At 37.6% G+C, this 15158-nt stretch overlaps 1 pseudogene; it reads right to left on the bottom strand.

Moving 5' to 3' along the window:
* Positions 1-276: 276 nt before the first annotated feature.
* LOC127491893 (U6 spliceosomal RNA) lies at positions 277-375 on the bottom strand (annotated as a pseudogene).
* Positions 376-15158: the final 14783 nt, after the last annotated feature.

Here is a 15158-nt window from a genome sequence, read left to right as displayed (position 1 = left end):
AATGGCAGAGCAATAGAGAGAAGGAGAGATCTTCCACCTGATGGTTCATCCCTCAAATGGCCGTAACAGCCAGGGCTGAATCCAGGAGCCAGGAACTCCATCCAGTCTCCCACATGGGTGGCAGGGCCCCAAGTACTTGTATCATCATCTGCTGCTGACCCAATTGCATTAGCAGGAAGCTGTATTGGAAGCAGAGCAGCTGAGACTCCAACTAGGACTTAGAGGCAGGATGCTGGTGTTGTGTGCAGCCATGGCTTAACCCTCTGTGCCACAAAAAGAAATATGAATCCCTTCACAAATTTGTGTGTCATGCTTGAGCAGGGGCCATGGTCAGTCCGTATCTTTACAATTTGAGCATCTGCTTCTGAAGTGAGCACCCGAATAATCACCTTAAACCCAATGAGAAGCAAGGAAATACAGACAACTAAACAAAACTAGGAGAATGATTGAACAAAATGAGAAATTTCATAAGAAATATAAACCAGGAGGCTTTCACAATTGCCAAATAAGAGTGCCTAACATTTACCTTCACCTTTATAGAGAACAAAAACAATAACTACATTTCCAGGTGAATGACTGAGGAAGAACTCAGCAAGCAGATTGGGAAATTTGTTGAACCATGAGATATGGGTTGGCATCACAGAAAATAGAAAAAGCCAACTGGCAACTGCAACCCAGGCCCCAGGACTAGGGGAAATTCTCCTTCTCATTGCAGAGGAAAGGGGTAAACAGGGAAGCCTCAGCAAAGCCAGTCTCTGCAGACACCTTATGCTGGCAATGCTAGCTACTGGAGGGATCAACAGTTGTCCCAGGCTTGGACCAATTAAAGGAAGTTACCAGGAATATACACAGCTTTGTCGCTCCCCACCTCTGGAACACAGGCTGCAGCAGTTGGCTGTCATTTTGAGAGAGGTGTCACTGTTAGAATCCATACTGCCCTAAGGAACAGAGTCCCTCCATATCCCCATCACTGGGGCCCAACAGACATTTTACCACACTAGCAAAAAACAACAACAACAACAACAACAACAACAACAACAACAAAACTGCATCCTCAAGTAGACCTCACAAATTAAACCAAGTCATACTTACCCATACAGCACTCTGTATCACAAGAAAAAGGGAATTCAAAAATAAATGGGGGACTCTGTCTCAAAGTTTCTACAAGAAAAGGCTGTTTCCTCTTGAGACTTGGGACCCTACTCCCTATTCTATCACATTTGCCTCCTACCTGGGGGTGCTTGCCACCACTGGGATCAACAACATGCACCAGGATTGCCAACAAAGGATCTCCAACATCTGCCCCCGCCCTGATGGCTGCTGATGGGACTGTATATCCACCCAAATAATTTGACAGTAGAGTTTCCTGACCATGCAACCATTGTATCTGGCCATGAAAAGGACATAGTACCTTGTCATTGCGGTGTGTTGGTGCTCCCTTGACCAAGCACATATTTGGTGAATGGGTGAATGATAGAACTGGAAACCACATTGAGACCTAGGACCTAGCTCCACAAATGCAGATCACTGCCTCGACTTACATGACATTGCCAGGATTATGAGTCTGTGGAACTATGTCCCTGACCCTGCCACAATCCGCAGGGCATAGGCAACCCCAATGACTTAGGAGCATTCCCCCCATAACCCTGCCAATGCTGCCATTGATTATAACAGAAGGTACAGGACTGCAATAATGTGTACACATGTAACTAAAGTGAAAGTAGCCTACTACACTGAAAGTTGAAGATATATCTTTGGAAAAAGTCTTTCAGTACAAACCCCACTCTTTAAAAGTGAAAGAGACAACTGATATGCCACATACATTTATATCAACATAGAAGCACAAGAAGTATGAAAGAGCAAAGCAATAAGAAGCCCTAAAGAGAACACAATAACACATCAGTACAGACTCAAACAAAAAGGACAATGATAAAATGCTTAATAAAGGACTCAAAAGAATGATAATGAAGATATTCAAAGAGATACAAGAGAATTCAGACAGAATAAGGAAAACACTGCATAATAGAAATGAAAAATTCAGCAGAGATGGAGATATTGAAAAAGAACAAAATGAAAATTTTAGAAATGAAAAAGTAAGACAAATAAAAATACACTGAAAGACTCAACAACAGAGTAGATCAAGCAGAAGAAAGAAAATCTGAGGTGGAAAGCCCTGGTATTGGTGCAGCAATTATTAAGACACCGCTTGGTAGTTTGTACCCCATCTCAGGGTGCCTGGGTTTGAGTTCCAGCTCTGCTTCTGATTCTAGTGTCCTGGGAGGCAACATATGATGGCCAAGTGCTTAGGTCCCTGCCATCCATGTGAGATTTTAAAAAAATGAAGGCAAACTTTGAGATATTTTGGACACCATTAAACTCTAAAAAAAACTGAATATTGAGGAATCCTGAAGGATGAGAGATAAAGGCATATAAATAATTTTAAGAAATCAATAGTTAAAAAAATCCCCAAATATTGACAAAGATTTGCATAGTCAAGCACAGTAGTCCCATATGAACCCAAATGTATGCAAACAGAAAAGATCATCACTGTGACACATTATAAACTCCCAATACAACTGAAAGAAAATTCTAAAATCTGCAAGAGAAAAGTACCAGTTCACACTGGAGAGGGTTCCCATTAGACTAAGGCTTCTCAGCAGAAATGCTTCAAGCCAGGAATAGAATAGAATATGTATTCTGGGTTCTGAAAAAATAACAATAAAAAAACTTCCATATATATTCCATATATATAATATATATTCCATATATATTATATATTCCATATATATATATTCCATAGAATATATATATATCCATAGAATATATATCCATAGAATATATATCCATAGAATATACCCAGCTTTCATAAATGAAAGAGAAATAAAGATGTTCCAAAAAACTTAAGGAACTTACCACCCCCCAACTTGTCTTACAAAAGATACTTAAAGGGGTTCTACATAAAGAAACAAAAGGATAATTACTATTGTGAAACCATGTTGAGGTACAAAGCTCACCAGAAAAGCAGATATATGAAATGGAAATAAATAGAAATAAGAAAATATTATCAGAGTAAATTGCCACACTCAAAAGAAGAACAAGAAAAGAGGAAGAACAGAAGATATTCAAAATAAGAATAAGGGAAATTTACAGTAAGAGATATTCCAAGATGGCAGAATAGGGAGGGAGTTTACTGCTTTAGTCTAGGGGAAGATAGTTTAAAAAAAAAACTCCTCAGTTAAAAGGCTCATACTGGCCGAATGGATTAAAAAACAAAACCCATCTATTTGCTGCATACAAGAAACACATCTTTCCAACAAAGGTGCATGCAGATTAAAAGTCAAAGATTGGATAAAAGATATTCCATGCTAACAGAAACCAAAAAAAGAGCTAGCATAGCCATTTTAATATCAAACAAAATAGACTTTAACACAAAAACTGTTAAAAGAGACAAAGAAGGGCACTATATAATGATTAAGGGATCAATTCAACAGGAAGATTAACTATTATAAACATATGCACCTAATTACAAGGCACCTAGCTATTTAAAAGAAATGTTAAGGGACTTAAAGGGAGACTTAGACACCAATACAATACTACTGGGAGACTTTAATACTCCACTCTCAGCAATGGACAGATCAACCAGACAGAAAATCAACAAGGAAACACCAGATATAATCGATACTATAGGCCAAAAATACCTACATAACTTTTCATCCTACAGTTGCAGAATACATATTCTTCTCACCTGTGCATGGAACTTTCTCTAGAATTTACCATATTGACTAGGCCATAAAGCAAGTCTCAGCAAATTAAAAAAAATCAAATTATACCATGCATCTTCTCAGATCACAATGCAATGAAGCCAGAAATCAGCAATTCAGGAATCTCTAGAAATATATGCAAACACATAGAGACTGAACAGCACGCTCCTGAATGAACAGTGGGTTATAGAAGAAATCAAAAATTTCTGGAAGCAAATGAAGATAACACAACATATAAAAACTTATGGGATATAGTAAAAGCAGTGTTAAGAGGAAAGTATAGCAATAGGTGCCTACATCAAGAAATTGAAAAGGCACCAAATAAATGATCAATGCATCTCAAGGATCTAGAAAAACTACAGTAAACCAGCCCCCAAACAAGTAAGAGAAGAGAAATAAGTAAAATGAGAAGAAATCAACAAAGTTGAATCCAAAAGAACACTACAAAAGACCAGCAAAATGAAGAGCTGGATTTTGAAAAAATAAACAAAATTGACACATCTTTGGCCCAACTAACAAAAAAAAAAAAAAAAAAAAAAAAAAAAAGAAAGAAAGAGGACTCAAATCAATAAAATTAGACATGAAATAGGAAGTATAGCAACAGATAGCACAGAAATTAAAAAAATTGTCAGAAATTACAATGAAGAGCTGTATGTTAACAAATAGGGAAACCTATAAGAAGTACAAAGATTCGTGGACACATACAACCTACCTAAAATGAACTATGAAGACATAGAAAACCTAAACAGACCAATGATGAAGACAGAAATTGAATCAGTAATAAAGACCCTCCCAACAAAGAAAAGCTCAGGACTGGATGGCTTCACTGCTGAATTCTACCAGACATAGAAAAAACTAGAGTGCTGGGTTCTAGTCACAGTTGCTCCTCTTCAAGTCCAGCTCTCTGCTGTTGCCCAGGAAGACAGTGAAGGATGGCCCAAGAACTTGGGCCCCTGCACCTGAATGGGAGACCGGGAGGAAGCACCTGGCTCCTGGCTTCAGATTGGCACAGTGCTGGCCATAGCAACCATTTGGGGGGTGAACCAACGGAAGGAAGACCTCTCTCTCTTTCTCTCTCTCACTAACTATCTGTTAAATAAATAATAATAATAATAAAACTAACTCCAATTCTTCTCAAGCTATTCAAAACAATTGAAAGTGAGGGAATCCTCCCAAACTCCTTCTATGAAGCCATTTTAAACTTAATTCCCAAACCTGAAAAAGAGACAACAGAGAAAGAGAACTACAGACTAATTTTCCTGATGAATATAGGTGCATAAATCCTCAACAAAATGCTAGCTAATCAAATCCAGCAACATCATAAAGATCATTTATCTGGACCAAGTGGGATTAATCGTTGGTATGCAGGGATGCTTCAACATTCACAAAATCAATATGATACTTCACATAAACAAATTGAATAAAAACCATATGATTATCTCAATAGATGTAGAGAAAGTATTTGATAAAATATAACATTCTTTCATGATGAAAACTTTAAGCAAACTGGATATGGAAGAATATTCCTTTATACAATAAAGACCATTTATGACAAACTACAGACAGCATCCTATTGAAGGGGGGAAAAGTTGGAAGCATTCCCACTAAGATCCAGAACCAGACAATAATGCCCACTTTCATGATTGCTATTCAATATAGACCTGGAAGTTTTAGGCAGAGCCATTAGGCAAGAAAAAAAAAAAAAAACAACAAAGTAATACAAATTGGGAAGGAGGAAGTCAAACTATCCTTATTTGCACATGACAGAATTCTATATACAGGGGATCCAAAAGACTACACTAAGAGACTATTGTAACTCATAAAAGAGTTTGGTAACGTGGCAGAATATAAAATCAACACACAAAAATCAATAGCCTTTGTATATACAGACAATGCCATGGCTGAGGAAGAACTACTAAGAGCTATTCACAATAGCTAAAAAACAAATTTAATTTAATACCTTGAAATAAGTTTAACCAACATCAAAGTTCTCTATTATGAGAATTACAAAACATTCCAGAAAGAAATAGAAGATACCAAAAAATGGAAAAATCTTCCATACTCATGTATTGGAAGAATCTATATCAAAATACTACTGAAATCCATTTATAGATTCAATGTGATTCCATGATACCAATCAAAACATCAAGGACATTCTTCTCAGATCTAGAAAAAATGATGCTGAAATTCATATGGAATCACAGGAGACCCCGAATAGATAAAGCAGTCTTATACAACAAAAACAAAGCTAAAGACATCATAATGCCAGATTTCAAGACATGCTACAGGGTAGTTATAATCAAAACAGCCTAGTATTGGTACACAAACAGAGTGGATAGAGCAATGGAACAGAATAGAAATGCCAGAAATCAAACCAACCATCTACAACCAACTTATGTTTGATGAAGGAGCTAAAATTAATGCCTGGATTAAGGACTGTCTCTATAAAAAAGGTTGCTGGGAACCTGGATGTCCTTGTGCAGAAGTATGAAACTAGATCCCTACCTTACACAAAAATCCACTCAAAATGGGTTAAAGACCTAAATCTGTGACCTGATATCATCAAATTACTAGAGAACATTGGGGAAACCCTGCAAGACATTGGCACAAAGAGTTCTTGGAAAAGACCCCAGGGGCCCAGGCAATCAAAGCCAAGATCAACAAATGAGATTACATCAAATTGAGAATTTTCTGTACTGCAAAAGAAACACTCAGTAAAGTGAAGAGGCAAGCAACCGAATGGGAGAAATTATTTGCAAACTATGCAACTGATAAAAGATTAATTTCCAGAATATACTAAGAGTTCAAGAAACTCAACAACAAGAAAATAAACAAATGGTAAAGAAATGGGCAAAGAACTTAGCAACTTTTCAAAAGAGGAAATACAAATGGCCAATGGACACATGGAAAAATGCTTGGGATCACTAGCCATTAGGGAAATGCAAATCAAAACCATAATGAGGTTTTACCTCACCCCAGTTAGAATGGCTTTCGTACAGAAATCAGCATACAACAAATGCTAGTGAGGATTTGGGGAAAAAAGGTAACCTAATTCACTGTTAGTGGGAATGTAAACTGGGATAGCCACTGTGGAAGACAGTATGGAGATAGAAATCTGAATATAGACCTACAATATGACCCAGTAATCATGCTCCTGGGAATTTACCCAAGGGAAATTAAATCAGCTTGTGAAGGATATATTTGTACCCCTCATCTTTGTTGCAGCTCAATTCACAATAGCTAAGACATGGAATCAACCCAAATATCCATCAACTGAAGAATGGATAATGAAATTATTGGATGTGTACTTCATGGAATACTGCACAGCATTAAAAATCAAAATAAATCCTGTCATTTGCAACAAAATGAATGCAACTGGAAAGCATTATACTTAGTTAAATAAGCCAGTCAAAATGGAGAAGTACCATATATTTGTGTTAAAATTTCTTTTTCTATTTATTTCTGGTTTTCTTCTATTCTTTACCAAAAGCATACATGATATAATTCTCATTTTTTTATTGTTGAGATTTGTTTTGTGACCTAATATATAGTAAGAGAATTTTTCAAATGCTGATCAAAAGAATATATATATATATATATATATTCTTATGCTGTTATTGAGCAGAATGTTCTGCAGGATCATTTTGTTTTTTTTTTTTTTTTTTTTTTTTTTTTGACAGGCAGAGTGGACAGTGAGAGAGAGAGACAGAGAGAGAAAGGTCTTCCTTTGCCGCTGGTTCACCCTCCAATGGCCGCCGCTGCAGCCGGCGCACCGCGCTGATCCTGGCAGGAGCCAGGAGCCAGGTGCTTTTCCTGGTCTCCCATGGGGTGCAGGGCCCAAGCACCTGGGCCATCCTCCACTGCACTCCCTGGCCATAGCAGAGAGCTGGCCTGGAAGAGGGGCAACCGGGACAGAATCCGGCGCCCCAACCGGGACTAGAACCCGGTGTGCCGGCGCCGCAAGGTGGAGGATTAGCCTATTGAGCCACGGCGCCGGCTGGATCATTTTGGTTTAATATAGTTTAACTCTGAGGTTTGTTGATTTTTGTGGGAGACTGGATGACCTGTCCATTGATGAAACTGAGGTGTTGAAGTCTCCTACAATTATTGTATTGTAGCTTCTCCCTCTTTTTAGATCTAATAATGTTGGTTTTATAAAATTTGATGGTGCTGCATTAGCTTCATTATTAATTTAAAATAAATATATCTTCTTGGTAAATTGATCCCTTGATCATTATGCTTGGATATTCTTTGTGTCTTAAAATTTTTTGCCTGGAATAATTTTCACAGCAAGAATAGTTATTGTTACTTATTTTTCATTTCTATTAGTGTAGAACATCCTTTTCTATTCTTTTACTTTCAAGCTGCATGTGATTTCACTGGTGAAGTAATTTCTTGCAGCCAAAATATTGTCGATCCTTGTTTTTTTTTTAATCTTTTCATCCAATTTGTATCTTTTAATTGGGATATTTAGTGCATTTAAATTGAAAGCAATTATTGATAAATAATGACTTTTTCTTGTCATTTAAAATTTTCCTTATTCTCTTGTTTCATATATTTAAATATTAATAGTCATGCATATTTTTCTACGTGGTTATATAAATTTACATTCCTGTCAGCAGTGTATAAGAGTTCCTGCTTCCTGTTGCTTCCCATCCTTATCAACACTTGGTATTGTCGGCTTTTTATTTTTGCTAAATATAGTAAATTCCATTTGTTCTATTATTTTAACCTTTTAACCTTTTATTTAAGGTATATAAGCTTCATAGATTTCATAAATACAAATTCAGGAACAGTGATTCTTCCCACCCTCCCCCTGCACTCAGACCCTTCTTCCTCCTCCCTCTCCTATTCCCATTCTTATTTTTTTCTAAGATCTACTTTCAAATAACTATTTTTTAAGAATTATTTATTTATTTATTTATTTTAGAGGTAGAGTAATAAACAGTGAGAGGGAGAGACAGAGAAAGGTCTTCCTTCCGTTTGTTCACTCCCCAAATGGCTACAATGCCCGGAGCTGTGCCGAACTGAAGCCAGGAGCCAGGAGCTTCTTCCTAGTCTCCCATGTGGGAGCAGGGGCCTAAGCACTTGGGCCATATTCTACTGCTTTCTCAGGCCACAACAGAGCTGGATTGGAAGGGTAGCAGCTGGGACTAGAACTGGTGCCCATATGCACTTTGAGTATGGTCTGGAACATTAGTGGGGGCAAGGTACCCACCTAACTCTGAACAGAGATCACATTGCCTGCTTCCCATACTCCCAACAAGGGCTTCCACAGACAACCAGGAAGGAGGCACCATTTTGATAAATGAGTAGAGGCAGCTGCAGTTCCTGTGCTTGCAAATAGGGGATTTTATCTGAGGGATACATCTGTGGTCCCTACTGACATTGAGTCTTGCCTGGAGGGTTGGCAGATGGCAGGGGCCCACTTAAGCCTGTGAGGCAAAATCCTCCCCAACTCCAAGAAGGAACACTGACAGCAGCTCTAGGAATGCCTTGACTCTCTCCAAGGGTGGAGCAGTCTCATGAGACTTAGAGTGGAGTCCCTGCTCCCTATGACTCTGGGAGCCCCGCACACTTTGACTGTGGGAATTCTGTGACTGCACAATAGGGTGTGGGTTGTAGCTGTGTCTCAGGGCAATCAATGTGTTTGGCTTCAGAGGCTCAGAATTCCCTGAGTACTTGCGGTAGGTCATTGCAGAGGTTTCTGTGCACACACTGAGGACTACATGGATCCCTCGTGTGGTTCATGTGCATGTGTGAGTGGGGTGTGAGTGGGTTGTGAGTGGGGTGTGAGTGGGGTGTGAGGCCACTGTGTGTCTCATGCAGGTGTTGATCATCTCGGCAGAGAGGAGTTGAGGCAGTGATCACACCAGCTGATGTGATCATATCCTCCACTGCTGCTGACATTAGAGGAGACCTACCAAATATTCAGAGGGCCATAGACCCCAGATTCATGGCACTCAAAGAATATCAAGCAACATTGAGCCAAGGAAGAACAGTCGTATTACAATTGAATTGTCAAAATTTAAAGACAAAGGAGGACTATTGAGAGCTGCAAGAGAAGAGTGACTTGTCACATGTAGAGAAATGAAGGAAGAATATTACTGGAATTTCCAACGCAAGTCTAGCAAGACAGGATGGAAGGGGATGACATATTCAAACTGCTAAAAAAACTTATCAGAAATGAATCTATACCAAGAAAATCTGTCTCTTCAGGAATAAAGGACATTCTCAGACAAAAGCTGAGAGAGTTCAGCCATTAGATATGCCTTACAAGAAATAGAAAAGGTAGATCTACAATTTGAAACAAAAGGCCAATAATAATCTGAAACATCACAACATGTCAATATGTAATATGTAAATGTCAATATGTAGATCTAGAATAAATACTACAATGGTGTGACTCACAGAGTGGCTGGGACTTTGAGCAGTCTCAGTGGGAGTCTCCACAAGCTCGAGGGTTCCTGGTTACCTGGTGAGAGACATTTCTGGGGAATCTGAACTTACACTGAGGCATAGATTCTTTGCGTGGTCCTTCAGACAGAGGAGATAAATATTATACCCACTGGGACTAGTGCTCAGGCACTGGTCTCCATTGAGGAGAGGAGCTCAGCTGAGCAGAATAAACCTCTCTTCTGATAAAAAAAAAAGATTTACCATGCCAAACCTGAGTGTGTCACCTTAGGCATGCCCTTAACCCTGGAGAACTGAACAGCTCTCTGGCCACACCCACTACAAACCACTAGAACGTCACTGAAAGACATTCCACCTATCTACAGAGCCATAGCACAACAATAAAAGACACCACAGCAAAAACAAACTAACAAAAAACAGAAAAAAACAATGAACATCTTCACAAATGCTAAACAACAAACGCGACAATCCAAGAAACAAGAATAAGGAAGACAACATGATGCCCCTAAAGAACATGACACTTCAATACTAGATTGTGAAGATGATGAGATAGAAGAAATTTAAGAAATGGAACTCAAAAAATTTATCATAAGATTACATAGATGTAATCAAAAGCAAATGCACAAACTACTGAAATCCATGCAGGATATGAAAGAAAAATTCTCCCATGAAATTGAGATATTAAAGAAAAACCAAAATGAAATGAAGAATTAAATAGAATAAAATGCCTTAACAACAGAATTGGTGAAACAGAAGAAAGAGTTTTGGACTTAGAAGACAAAGCACAGGAAAGTATACAGTCAAACCAAGGACAAGAGGAAATTAGAAAACTAAAACACACTGCTGGGAATCTACAGGATACTATAAAAAATCCCAACATTTGGATTATAGGAGTTCCTGAATGCATGGAGAAAGAGAAAGAGAAAGGATTTGAAGGCCTGCCTTTTTAGTGAAATAATAGCGTAAAACTTCCATTGTTTGGAGAAAGAAAGAGACGTCCAAGTACAGGAAGCACATAGAACTCCCAAAAGACATGAACAGAAAAGATCCTTGCCAGGATACACTGTAATCAAACTCACCACAGTAAAACACAAAGAGAAGATTCTAAAATGTGCATGAGAAAAACGTTAGATTACTTTCAAAGGATCTCCGATTACACTTACAGCAAACTTCTCATCAGAAACCCTACAGGCTAGGAGAGAATGGTGAGATATAGTCCAATTCTTAAAAAAAAAAAAAAACCTGTCAATCCAGATTATACCCTGCAAAGCTCTCATTTGAGAATGAAGGTGAAATAAAGACCTTCCATAACAAAGAGAAACTGAAAAAATTTGTCACCATCCATCCAGCCCTACAAAAGATGCTTAAGAATGCGTTGCACACTGAAACCTGTTCATTACTATGAAAGAAGGTAAAGAAAGAAAATCTCTAAGTAAAAGATCAAAGGAAGTTAAAAGTATAAATTAGGAATATCTGGGAAAACGGCAAGGCAAAGTCATTATTTATTAACAGCAACCTTGAATATAAATGGCCTCAACTCCCCAGTTAAAAGACACAGACTGGATGAATGAATTAAAAAACAAAACCCATGTATTTGCTGCCTACAAGAAACATAACTCACCAAAAAAGATGCACACAGACTGAAAGTTAAAGAATGGAAAAAGATATCTCATGCCAACAGAAACCAAAAAAGAGCTTATGTAGCTTTCAGAATATCAGACAAAATAGACTAACACAAAACTGCAAAAGAGACAAAGAAGGGCACTATATAATGATTAAAGGATCAATTCAATAGGAAGATGTAACTATTATAAACATATATGTACCTAATTACAGAGGACCTGGCTATTTAAAACAAATATTAAAGGATTTAAAAGGAGACTTGGATTACAATACAATAGTATTGGGGGACTTCTATACTCCACTTTCAGCAATGGACAAAGCAACCAGACAGAAAATCAATAAGGAAACAGCAGATTTAATCAACACTATAGACCAAATGGACCTAACAGATCTACCAAGCCTTCCACCCTACAGCTGCAGAATAAAAATTCTTCTCATCTGTGCATGGAACTTTCTCTAGGATTGACCACATACAAGGGCATAAAGCAAGTCTCAACAATTTAAAAAAAAATCAAAATCATACCATGCATCTTCTCAAAGCATAATGCAATGAAGCTGGAAAAATCAGCAACCCAGAAGTTACCAGAACATACACAAGCACATAGAGGCTGAACAATATGCTCCTGAATGAACAGGGGGTCACAAAAGAAATCAAAAGAAATAAAAAAATTCTCAAAACAAATGAAGAAAATACAACATACCAAAACTTATGGGATATAGCAAAGCAGTGCTAAGAGGAAAGTTTATGGAAATTGGTGCCTACTTCAAGAAACTGCAAAGGCACCAAATAAATGAACTAACAATGCCCCTCAAGGAACAGAAAAACAACAAACCAAACTCAAAACTAGTAGGAGAAAAGAAGTAATTAAAATTAGGGAAGAAATCAATAAAATTTAATGAAAATCAACATAAAAGATCAGCAAAACGAAGAGCTGGTTTTTGAAAAAAAAAAATAAAAAACAAATTGACACATCATTGGCCCAACTAACCAAAAAGAGAGAAGACCCAAATCAATAAAATTAGAGATGAAAAAGGAAATGTAACAACAGACACCACAGAAATAAGAATCATCAGAAATTATGCCAGCAAACTGGGAAACCTAGAAGAAATGGGTATATTCCTGGACACATACAACCTATCTAAATTGAGCCATGAAGACAAAGAAAACCTAAATAGACCCATAACCAAGACAGAGATTGAATAATTTATAAAGGCTCTCCTAATGAAGAAAATCCTAGGAACAGATGGCTTCACTGCTGAATTTTACCAAACATTTAAAGAAGAAATAACACCAATTCTTCTCAAGTTGTTTATTATTCAAAACAATTGAAAGAGAGGGAATCCTCCCAAATTCTTTCTATGAAGCCAGCATTACCTAACCCTGAAAAAGATGCAACAAAGAGAATTACAGAACAATTTCCCTGATGAAAATAGATGCAAAAATCCTCAACAAAATCCTAGCCATGAGAAACATCATCCACCCAGACCAAATGAGATTTATCACTGGTATACAGGGATGCTTCAACATTCAATCAATGTGATACATCACATTAACAAACTGCTGAACAAAAACCATATGATTATCTCATTATATGAGGAGACAACACCCTTTCATGATGAAACTCTAAGCAAACTGGGTATAGAAAAAACATTCCTCAACACAATGAAGCCAATTTATGACAAACCCACAGCCAGCATCATATAGAATGGGGAAAAGTTGGAAGCCATACCCACTGTGATCTGGTACTAGACAGGAATGCCCATTCTCACCTTTGCTATTCAATATAGTACTGGAAGTTTTAGCCAGAGCCATTAGGCAAGGAAAAAAAAAAACAAAGGGATGCAAATTGGGAAGGAGGAAGTAAAAATATCCCTATTTGCAGATGACATGATTCTTTGGTAGGGGATCCAAAAGACTTCACTAAGAGACTATTGGAACTCATAGAAGAGTTTGGCAAAGTAGCAGGATATAAAATCAATACACAAAACCAACAGCCTTTGTATACACAGACAATGCCACAGCTGGGAAAGAACTGCTAAGATCAACCCCATTCACAATAGCTACAAAAAAAAATCAAATACCTTGGAATAAACTTAACCAAGTATGTCAAAGATCTCTATGATGAGAATTACAAAACATTAAATTAAGAAATAGAAGATACGAAAACATGGAAAAATCTTTCATGTTCATGAATTAGAAGAATCAGTATCATCAAATTGTCCATTCTCCCAAAGGTGATTTACAGATTCAATGTGATACCAATCAAAATACCAATACATTCTTCTCAGATCTAGAAAAAATGATGGTTAAATTCATATGGAGGATCAGGAAACCCCAAATAGCTAAAGCAATTTTATACAACAACAAAAAAAGCCAGAGGCATAACAATACCAGTTTTCAAGAAATACTACAGGGCAGTTATAATCAAAACAGCCTGGTACTGGTACAGAAACAGATGGATAGACCAATGGAACAGAATAGAAACACCAGAAATCAATCCAAACATCTACAGCCAACTTATATTTGATCAAGGAGCTAAAACCAATTCCTGGAGCAAGGACAGTCTATTCAATAAATGGTGCTGGGAAAACTGGATTTCCACATGCAGAAGCATGAAGCAAGAACCCTACCTTACACCTTACACAAAAATCCACTCAACATGGATTAAAGATCTAAATCTATGACCCAATACCATCAAATTAATCAAGAATATTGGGGAAACCCCGCAAGACATTGGCACAAGCAAAGAATTCCTGGAAAAGACCCCAGAGGCACAGGCAGCCAAAGCCAAAATTAACAACTGGGATCACATCAAATTGAGAAGTTTCTGTACCTCAAAAGAAATATTTCGGAAAATGAAGAGGCAACTGACAGAATGGGAGAAATTATTTGCAAACTATGCAACTGATAAATGATTAATGATGAGAATCTACAAAGAGATCAAGAAACTCCATAAACAGCAAGACAAAGAACCCAGTCAAGAAATGGGCAAAGACCTTAAACAGACATTTTTCAAAAGAGGAAATACAAATGGCCAACAGACACTCGAAAATAGGTTCAGGATAACTAGCTGTCAGGGAAATGTAAATCAAAGTCCAACAGTTTCACCTCACCCTGGTTAGAATGGCTTTCATATAGAAATCAATAAACAAAAAATGTTGACAAGAATGTGGGGGAAAAGGTACCCTAATCCACTGTTGCTGAGAATACAAACTGATAAACCACTATGGAAGACAGTTTGGAGATACCTCAGAAATGTGAATGCAGTCCTACCATATGACTCAGCCATCCCACACCCCAGAATTTACCCAAGTGAAATGAAATTGACATTGCCATATTTATTGCAGCTCAATTCA

Source organism: Oryctolagus cuniculus, chromosome 3 (genome assembly GCF_051225735.1).
Source record: "Oryctolagus cuniculus isolate XC-2025 breed Fujian yellow rabbit chromosome 3, ASM5122573v1, whole genome shotgun sequence".
Taxonomy (NCBI): Eukaryota; Metazoa; Chordata; class Mammalia; order Lagomorpha; family Leporidae; genus Oryctolagus; species Oryctolagus cuniculus.
This window is presented reverse-complemented; position numbering and strand designations above follow the sequence as displayed.